At 41.7% G+C, this 8,156-nt stretch overlaps 1 long non-coding RNA gene across 1 annotated transcript in view; it reads right to left on the reverse strand.

Moving 5' to 3' along the window:
• Positions 1 to 7,926, reverse strand: part of LOC148759307 (uncharacterized) — a 59,181-nt gene extending 51,255 nt beyond the window's left edge. Inside the window, exon 1 of the long non-coding RNA XR_016022995.1 lies at positions 7,414 to 7,926. This is a non-coding gene — a long non-coding RNA (uncharacterized LOC148759307). The remainder of the gene's footprint in view (positions 1 to 7,413) is intronic.
• Positions 7,927 to 8,156: the final 230 nt, after the last annotated feature.

Genomic DNA, 8,156 nt, shown 5'->3' on the forward strand with positions numbered 1-8,156 from the left:
TTTATACAATATTTTAAGAAGGAATAAGGGGGAAATTCTGCAAGTACCCAGGCTTTAAAGTGAATCATTTACAAGGGGAAAATATCAGGTTGATCTCAGCTCTTCTACAGCAGTATTTTATGCCTGGAGACAACTGAGCAATATTTATAAAATTCTGAAGGAGAGAAAGTGTGACCCAAAAATACTGTGCTTGGCTTAAATGGCATTCAAGTATAAAAACACAAATAGGCAATCATTCTCAAATATAAAAGAATTTGAAAAATATACAGCCCACAAGCTTTACTTAACAAATACATCTGAAAAGAAAACCCAAAATAAAAAATTCAGGACTGACAAAGTCCTGGTGGTCATTTAAAATATAGAATTAATGTAAAAAATACTTTGAGAAATATCATCACTGAAACAAGTGGATATTAAGTGCTTGGACAATGAAGAAAAAAAAACTAGGAAAACTAACTATGGGATCAGTTAATACCTAGCTCTTACTGTAAGGAGTCAATTGCTACAGTCTAAAATTTAGTCAAGTAATTTAAAAAATGTAACAACACAATGCCTTCCACTTCATATTATTTCATTATTTATGTTCTTTACTTAAGCAGGGTGTTTAGGAAAAATATCTTTTGTGATAAAGAAAAAAATAGATAGATAGGTAAAGATAGATATACGTATGTATAGATGTATTATATATGTATTATAAATATGTGAGGGAAAGCAGAAGTGAAGAGGGAGTCTTTTTCAGAACACTTGGGCTCTGTTCTCTCTGCTGAAATATTCTGAACTTTCAGATTATTCCTCATCTGGGAGGAGTATTACAAATCTTACTTCTATTAGAGAAAGTCAAAGCCATTTTAACCTTTTGCACATTCCACTGCATGTCAGGAAGAGGAATAAGAAGCTATACACATAATGTGCTTCTACAAAGTTCTGACAAATAAGTTTACGAACTCATCCTAGAAAAGGTGCCACATACCTCACTGCTGAATATCACTATGGTCACCTTTGAAGCACTACCCTTGGGAAGGTATGCACCGACGCGCCAGCACCTAGTCCATCCTTCAAAGCAACTTTGGAACTCTTTTTCTGGAATGGCCATCAGAGATGTTGGTCATATTACCCTTGATGTCCTGAATGTCATCAAAATGTCTTCCTTTCAATATTTCCTTTATCTTCAGGTAAAGAAAGAAGTCACTGGGGGCCAGATCAGGTGAGTAGGGAGGGTGTTCCAATACAGTTATTTGTTTACTGATTAAAAACTCCCTCACAGACAGTGCTGTGTGTGCTGGTGCATTGTCGTGATGCAAGAGCCATGAACTGTTGGCGAAAAATTCAAGTCATCTAACTTTTTCATGCAGCCTTTTCAGCATTTCCAAATAGTAAACTTGGTTAATTATTTGTCCAGTTGGTACAAATTCATAAAGAATAATCCCTCTTGTATCAAAAAAAGTTAGGAATATCGTTGCAACAAGTTCACGAACTTAATTGTCAGAACTCATAAGATTTTTGTGAAGTAATCAAATGTCTGTTATTGCAGTGAAATCATAAGTACCTTTGGCAAAATGCCAGAAGGGCAGGATTTTATAAAAGAACAACAATAACTATAAACCCAACACTAATTGTTCTGCTATTGTACTGTAAGCCATGGGCAGTTAGTACAATTTGGAATGAAAATAAAAACATGGGACAATAATGACTAACATCAGGAGACAGAGAAAAAATACTCTGGTGAGAGGATGCTGTTTAAACCTCATAAATTCTTTCCTCCCTCCTGCCTCTATCTCCATGATTTGAAGTCTTCCTAGAAAACCTTTTTTCTATAGGAGGCAGAAATGTAAATGCAGCCAAGCTGAAAAACCAAGTCTGTGAATCAAGGAGTGCTCTGTGACATCTTTGAGGAAGTGAGATCCCTAAGCAACTCCTGCTTGAGATGAAAAACATACCATTACAGTGAAAAGATAAAACACTTAGAATATAAACAACCAAAAACATCTCTGTATTCTCAAAAGAAACCAAAAAATACTAACTCTATCCTGGGTTTTATGCAGTAATAAATAAGAAATTGTCCTGATAAATGCTCTGTTCAAACGCTCTGTCTTATGTAGATGGGTGCTCATAATCCTCTGAGACAGCATTTAGTACTAATCCAATTTTATCAAGAAACTACAGAATTTACAGAGAAACTTAGCAATTTGCTTAAAGTAATGCAGCATCAGGATTTAAACTCAAGTGGCTCTGACTCCAAAGCTCACATGCTTTCCACCATCTAACATTAGAAGTCAATGTTATTTAGTTATAAGTACAGAAATTGAGTTTATTTTATAAAGTGATAAAACTGGAAAACCCTAGGGTGGAACCCTAAAGAAATGCCAAGCGTTCTTTTTATTATAATTAATCTGGACTTAATTCCAATTTTTAAGGTGGGGTTTCTTTAATGGATGATTCAAAAATAATTAAATTGTGGTTATGAAAAATATTTAATTTAGCCAGAGCAAGGGAAGATCCTAATGATAAAGGAATGATGTCAATGAAATAAATTTCTCAACTTCAAAACAACCTTGGTGAGATCTAGACCGATTTTGACAAAAGAACTTTAAACACATCTAAAGTTTGTTATAATAGAGTTGAGTATCAACATATTCCCTTTAAACTTCTTCCAGACAGTCTATTAAAAAAGACATATTTTCAAAAGAAAAAAGATCCATTGTATAGCCAAGCTGTAAATGAGCACATATTGGTCAAATCTACCATGGAAATATTAGAAATACTTCCGAAAATCACTCTTTTCTGTAGTTGCAAAAGCAATTCATCTACAAAAAAAAGACTGCTTGTAAGATATCATCATATCCTAAAGCAAAATTTTTCACTGTTCAATATTTAATATTTAAAAACACTAGTTTTTAGGTATCAGTTTACAGTGATTCCTCCTTGTCTAGGTATAGTATCTTATGCCTTATTCTTCTGTTTTTCAGTGCTTTTGAACTGAGAATGCCTTGTTTGACCACTTAACTCTAATCTTGTCTCATATACTTCATCCTTTATTGTGTCCACTGAGGCTCAATCATAAGGAACTTGTGAAAAGTAATAGAAATACTACAGGGTGTCATGCAGGAGACCCTGCTCGCTGCGCCATTTGTCGTGCTGGGAGGCCTGCAGGGTCTCTGCTCCCGCTCCCCATACAAGAACGCAGGATATGGTGAGGCCAAAAAGGAACACCCACGGAGCCATAGGTAGGGGAGTCATACCACTTTATTCTCTCTGGCGGCACTATACTCTCACTGGAGGCTGGATACACACTGTCCGCAAACCGCCATCCACGCTTGCCAGCCCAGCCGCCATCTCCTTGCTAGCCCCATCCTTCTTCTCTTTCTCTCCCTTAGCCACAGCAGTTATATTGTGGCCAATGGCTCACTGGTTACAGCTGACGGCCAACTAGCCACAGCTGATGGCCATGCAATCACAGTTGGCCATTTACTACCTGAGCCAGCACCTTCTATGTGAGGCCGAGAGCCTGGAAACTACTCTCTGGGGCTCCGCCCCCACACTCCACCCCTACAGGCTCTCGCCTCACAATCTACGCGACAAGCGTCTTCCGCGAGGGGACCTGTGCGAGGAGCCTGGGGGTGAATGCAATATCCTGGACACAGCCAGGCTCTCTGGGCACAGCCAGGGTTTCTCAGGGCACCACCAGTGCTTCTGGGCACGGCCAGACTTCCTGGACTTCTTAGGGTACCACCTGTCTTCCCGGACACAGCCAGGGTTTCTCAGGGCACCACCAGTACTCCTGGGCACTGCCAGACTTCCTGGACTTCTTAGGGTACCACCTGTCTTCCCGGACACAGCCAGGGTTTCTCAGGGCACCACCAGTACTCCTGGGCACAGCCAGACTTCCTGGACTTCTTAGGGTACCACCTGTCTTCCCGGACACAGCCAGGGTTTCTCAGGGCACCACCAGTACTCCTGGGCACTGCCAGACTTCCTGGACTTCTTAGGGTACCACCTGTCTTCCCGGACACAGCCAGGGTTTCTCAGGGCACCACCAGTACTCCTGGGCACAGCCAGACTTCCTGGACTTCTTAGGGTACCACCTGTCTTCCCGGACACAGCCAGGGTTTCTCAGGGCACCACCAGTACTCCTGGGCACTGCCAGACTTCCTGGACTTCTTAGGGTACCACCTGTCTTCCCGGACACAGCCAGGGTTTCTCAGGGCACCACCAGTACTCCTGGGCACAGCCAGACTTCCTGGACTTCTTAGGGTACCACTAGTTTCCCCGGGCACAGCTAGGATTTCTCAGGGCACTGCCACTTTCTCTGGGCACAGCCACACTTCCTGGACACAGCCAGGGCTCTCAGGGCACTACTACTCTCTCTGGGAACAGCCCGACTTCCTGGGCACAGCCAGGGTACCTTCAGGGCTCAGCCAGACTTCCTGGACTCAGCCAGGGCTCTCAGGGCACTGCCACTCTCTCTGGGAACAGCCCGACTTCCTGGGCACAGCCAGGGTACCTTCAGGGCTCTACTACTCTCTCTGGGAACAGCCCGACTTCCTGGGCACAGCCAGGGTATCTTCAGGGCTCAGCCAGACCTCTCAGCGCACTGCCACTCTCTCTGTGCCTCTCAGGGTACCCTGCTGGAACAACAGCGACTCACAATCAAGGTGCTTACATATTCTCAATGGCGGCCAGTCAAGAAACAAAAGCAAATATCCCCCAGTTCCACTAACAACAGTTCCCAAACAAACAGTCAAGCGGTCCATTAAATTAGGGATGGAAGGCAATTCCCCATAGTCCATAGTCATTCGCCAGGACTGTCCTGGGGGTGAGGGACGACCTTGACCTCACCCTCATCTCCCACGGAGGACTCAGCAAGCGTTACCTCCTGGGACTGTAAGTCCTGCATCCGGGCTGCCTGAGCAGGAACTTCCCCGGCCCACAGGGCTGCAACGACCTTCGCTTTCTCCGGCCTGTGCTGGTTGGGGAACCGTCCACATCTTTCCACCTCTCCACGGGGCTCCATCTCTCCAGCAGCTGCATGGCTTTTCCTGTGCTGGTGGGAGAACCGTCCACGTCCTTCCACCCCTCCACGGGGGTCCAGCTCTCCGGCAGCTGCTCCTCCTGGTCTTCCTCAGACTGGGTGTTCACACGCACAAACTGCTCCACCACTCTTGGGAGAGCTTTGGCCGGCACCATATCCTGCCGACTACGCCATGTGTCATGCAGGAGACCCTGCTCGCTGCGCCATTTGTCGTGCTGGGAGGCCTGCAGGGTCTCTGCTCCCGCTCCCCATACAAGAACGCAGGATATGGTGAGGCCAAAAAGGAACACCCACGGAGCCATAGGTAGGGGAGTCATACCACTTTATTCTCTCTGGCGGCACTATACTCTCACTGGAGGCTGGATACACACTGTCCGCAAACCGCCATCCACGCTTGCCAGCCCAGCCGCCATCTCCTTGCTAGCCCCATCCTTCTTCTCTTTCTCTCCCTTAGCCACAGCAGTTATATTGTGGCCAATGGCTCACTGGTTACAGCTGACGGCCAACTAGCCACAGCTGATGGCCATGCAATCACAGTTGGCCATTTACTACCTGAGCCAGCACCTTCTATGTGAGGCCGAGAGCCTGGAAACTACTCTCTGGGGCTCCGCCCCCACACAGGGTATGGAGTTAAAATCACAAGGCTTGTATTTTAAATCAAATTGATTAGTGTTCAAATCAACAGAGCTGTGTCAATTCCATGAGGCAAGGACTGTTAGCTACCATAATCCCGGTGACTAGAAAATTGAGTGGGCACTCAATCAATATTTGGTGAAAGTGAAAATAATATTCTTTGATCACACCATATGATTACTCTTAAGATTAATAGAGGAGGTACTTTTGTTAATCAGTAAACTTTATTTTTTAGAGCAGTTTTAGATTCAAAGCAAAACTGAACAGAAAGTTCCTGTATACTTCCTGTCCCCACAATGCACAACCTCCACCACTACTGACATCACACTGTAGTGGTACATTTGTTACAACAAATGAATCTATATGTACACATCATTATCACCTAAAGCCCATAGTTTAGATTAGCGTTCACTTTTGTGTTGTACGTTCAATGGGTTTTTGATAAATATATACTGATGTGTAGCCACCATTATTGTATCTTACAGAACAGTGTCACTGTCCTAAAAATCCTCTGTGCGCCACCTATTCATCCCTTCCTACTCCCTAACCCTGGTAAACCACTAATATTTTTATTGTCTCCATAGTTTTGTCTTTTCCAGAACGTCATATAGTGGGAATCATATAGCATGCAGCCTTTTCAGATGGGCTTCTTTCAGCTGGAAATATGCTTTAATGTTCCTCTGTGTCTTATCATAGCTTCATAGCTCATTTCATATTAGCACTAAGTAATATTCCATTGTTTTGATGTACCACAGTTTATTTACAAGAAGTACTTTTAAACTATAAAACACAACACTAGTTATTACCATCATTGTGAATGTTCAAGTTACATTTCAACATTGTCAGCTTGACTATGCCTCACCTCTTGGTTTTTGGGTCACTGAGACTTCCTGATATCTCATTTTTCAGAAACAAAAAAGGAGTGTAAACAAATGTTCAAGACATTGATTGAGGTGTGTCCAAATATCACACCCATAAAGTAGTCAGCTTGCAACAATTGCTCCATAGAGTGCTGATGGGACTTGAACTCGATGTCAAATAGCCACTCTTCCTTTCCTAAGAGACTATGACTAAGAGGATTTCCAGACAAATAAATGTTTCTCTTTTCTCACCTCCAAAGACCAATTTCAACGTCAAACCCAGCCTTAGTACTGGAAATTTGAAAAGGAAAACTGAAGTGTCAATTTAGGTCTTCTCTGGCCCAAGCTTAAGACTCAGTATATCCTAAATTAGCACCAAACCCAGATTTTGAGCCTGCAGTAACACCGACGTCCCTATGGTCGGCCAAGCCAAAAGTGACTGAACATGAAATAAGAGTTCCTCGTTCCTGGATGGTAGAACAAAAATCATAGTGCCTCTAGACATTGGAATAAAATTCACTTTGCTAATAGACATTTTTCTCTGAAGAATTCCATTAAATGACATTTTTATTAAGTTCTGGATTCTTATTTCATTTTTTTTTTCTTTTTGTCATACTAAAACCATTTGATTAACCAAATTGAACCTGTAGTTGGCAAGCAATCAGAGTACTCTTGTTGGAGTAAGACCACACTAATTAAAAAGGGATTAGAAGGCCTCTCTTGGGAGCATTATCTATACTTTTCAAAAATATAATTATTACCCAGTTCAACAAAAGATATTGACATAGAAAAGTTCACAGAGGAAGAAGAGATCTTATAGAAAACAAAAACATAATAGCTCTGTGTTCTGCACGTGATTTTTTAATCCAGGCACCAGTACAACTCACTTACCAAAAATTATTATAGCCTCCCACTCTCGTTAGTATTCAGGGCTGCAGATTCCAAATGACACAGCTTTTTCTGTTACATTTTGTGGAGATAATATTTAGAAGAGCCATTTAAAGTTCAATGGAATTTTAAACCTTTTAACTCAGTTTTAACAAATATTCTCCCTGGAAATGAAAAACATGAATTATGCTCACCATGATACATGTCTACCTCAAGAGAGAAGAAATACTAATAATTTTTTATAATAGGCAGAAAGTTCATCTGTTCCTTCAGACTCTATGTTTTAGGACCACAGTTTATTCATTTACTTATTCATCCAGTTTTCTAAACATCTACCAGAACGTTAGCAGGTGAAGCAGAAGAATAGTAATAGCTTTCAATTTTGATTTGGTAAATAGCTTTCAATTTTGATTTGGTAAAAGTTATGCTGGTCTAATACCTGTCCATCTCAAATTCTTCCAAAAAATTGAAGAAGAGAGAATCCTTCCTAAATCATTTTATGAGGCCAACATTACCCTGATACCAAAACCTGGTAATGATAACACACATAACAACAATAACAACAAAACAAATAAACTATAAACCAATATCTCTGATGAATATAGATACAAAAATCCTAAACAAAATACTAGCAAATTGAATACATTAAAAAATCATACAACACAATCAAGTGGCGTTCATTCCAGGGGTGCAAGGATGGTTCATCATATGCAAATCAATCAATGTGATGCACAATATAAACAAAA

The sequence above is a fragment of the Rhinolophus sinicus genome, chromosome 1 (assembly GCF_057876585.1).
Source record: "Rhinolophus sinicus isolate RSI-liver-muscle chromosome 1, RSI-T2T, whole genome shotgun sequence".
NCBI classification, from domain to species: Eukaryota; Metazoa; Chordata; class Mammalia; order Chiroptera; family Rhinolophidae; genus Rhinolophus; species Rhinolophus sinicus.